This window comes from Petromyzon marinus, unplaced genomic scaffold (assembly GCF_048934315.1).
Source record: "Petromyzon marinus isolate PM22_M1 ecotype Great Lakes invasive population unplaced genomic scaffold, UKy_Petmar_22M1.pri1.0 PM_G_Scaffold_6, whole genome shotgun sequence".
In the NCBI taxonomy this organism is placed as follows: Eukaryota; Metazoa; Chordata; class Hyperoartia; order Petromyzontiformes; family Petromyzontidae; genus Petromyzon; species Petromyzon marinus.
In genome coordinates this window covers 5,507,501-5,510,000 of record NW_027423013.1, presented here as the reverse complement: position 1 = coordinate 5,510,000, position 2,500 = coordinate 5,507,501, and positions in this window count along the sequence as shown.

Below are 2,500 nucleotides of genomic sequence, written 5' to 3'. Positions count from 1 at the left end.
TCGTTTCTGTAGTATGGGTGGGGGATGGGGCCTCTTGGGTGGGAAGGGGTGGTTCAGGACAGTCCAATTGTCTTTCAAATCTACGGTAGAACTCGTTCAGGTCGTTGGCTAGGCGGGAGTCGTTAGTGGTGTGGGGCGCTCTGGGTTTGTAGTTGGTGATGTGCCTGAGCCCTTTGGCAGACAGAAGCAGCGTCGTTAGTAGAGAACTGGTGTTTTAGTGTCTCTGAGTACAGTCGTTTAGCCTCTCTCACCGCTTTGCTAAACCTGTTCTTCGACTCCTTGAATCTGTCTCTATCCCCACTCCTAAACGCTTCCTCCTTCTCCAACCTCAACCTTTTGAGCTTTGCTGAGAACCAGGGCTTGTTGTTGTTAAAGTTCACCCTGGTACGTGTTGGGATACAGCAGTCCTCACAGAAGCTGATGTACACAGCCTCTGTGAGTTCATCCAGACTATTGGTAGCAGTCGTGAACATATCCCAGTCAGTACAGTCTAAGCACGCCCGCAAATCTTCCACAGCCTCACTGGTCCACTGTTTAGATGTCCTCACAGCAGGTTTACAGAGTTTTAGTTGCTGCCTGTATGCACGAATCAGGTGGACCAAGGGAGTTCTGTGCGAGCCGAACAGCCCCGTGACCCACAAGAGAAACATCCCCGCCAAATTCGAGCGTTTGACGGGGTCTATCCGTGAAAAAATATTCACGTTTTTGAGTGCACATGCATTTCTGCTGCAAATGCCTCTGGAAGTTTCATGCCGTTCGTATGCCAATTGTGGCAACACGAAAATGACCCGTTTTCCCATTCCGAGGGATTTCTGTGCGACCCTAACAGCCCCGTGAGCCACAAGAGACACATCCCCGCCAATTTCTAGCGTTTCACGGGGTCTATCCGTGAAAAATATAGACGTTTTTGAGTGCACATGCATTTCTGCTGCAGATGCCTCTGGAAGTTTCATGCCGTTCGTACGCAATGTGGCAACACGAAAATGACCCCTTTTCCCATTCCGAGGGATTTCTGTGCGACCCTAACTAACAGCGCCCGTGAGCCACAAGAGAGACATCCCCGCCAATTTATAGCGTTTCACGGGGTCTATCCGTGAAAAATATAGACGTTTTTGAGTGCACATGCATTCCTGCTGCAAATGCCTCTGGAAGTTTCATGCCGTTCCTATGCAATGTGGCCACACAAAAATGACCCGTTTTCCCATTCCGAGGCATTTCTGTGCGACCCTAACAGCCCCGTGAGCCACAAGAGAGACATCCCCGCCAACTTCTAGCGTTTGACGGGGTCTATGCGTGAAAAATATTAAAATTTTTGAGTGCACGTGCCTTTCTGCTGCAAATGCCTCTGGAAGTTTCATGGCGTTCCTATGCAATGTGGCAACACGAAAATGACCCCTTTTCCCATTCCGAGGGAGTTCTGTGCCACCCTAACAGCCCCGTGAGCCACAAGAGACACATCCCCGCCAATTTCTAGCGTTTCACGGGGTCTATCCGTGAAACATATAGAAGTTTTTGAGTGCACATGCATTCCTGCTGCAAATGCCTCTGGAAGTTTCATGCGGTTCGTACGCAATGTGGCAACACGAAAATGACCCGTTTTCCCATTCCCAGGGATTTCTGTGCGACCCGAACAGCCCCGTGAGCCACAAGAGACACATCCCCGCCAATTTCTAGCGTTTCACGGGGTCTATCCGTGAAAAATATCAATTTTTTTTTGACTGCACATGCATTTCTGCTGCAAATGCCTCTGGAAGTTGCATGCGGTTCGCATGCAATGTGGCGACACGAAAATGACCCGTTTTCCCATTCCGAGGGATTTCTGTGCCACCCTAACAGCCCCGTGAGCCACAAGAGAGACATCCCCGCCAATTTCTAGCGTATCACGGGGTCTATCCGTGAGAAATATTCACTTTTTTGAGTGCACATGCATTCCTGCTGCAAATGCCTCTGGAAGTTTCATGCGGTTCGTATGCAATGTGGCGACACGAAAATGACCCGTTTTCCCATTCCGAGGGATTTCTGTGCCACCCTAACAGCCCCGTGAGCCACAAGAGAGACATCCCCGCCCACTTCTAGCGTTTCACGGGGTCTCTCCGTGAAAAATATCACATTTTTTGAGTGCACATGCATTCCTGCTGCAAATGCCTCTGGAAGTTTCATGCGGTTCGCATGCAATGTGGCGACACGAAAATGACCCGTTTTTTCCCATTCCGAGGGATTTCTGTGCCACCCTAACAGCCCCGTGAGCCACAAGAGACACATCCCCGCCAATTTCTAGCGTTTCACGGGGTCTATCCGTGAAAAATATTCAATTTTTTGACTGCACATGCATTTCTGCTGCAAATGCCTCTGGAAGTTTCATGCGGTTCGCATGCAATGTGGCGACACGAAAATGACCCGTTTTCCCATTCCGAGGGATTTCTGTGCCACCCTAACAGCCCCGTGAGCCACAAGAGAGACATCGCCGCCAATTTCTAGCGTTTCACGGGGTCTATCCGTG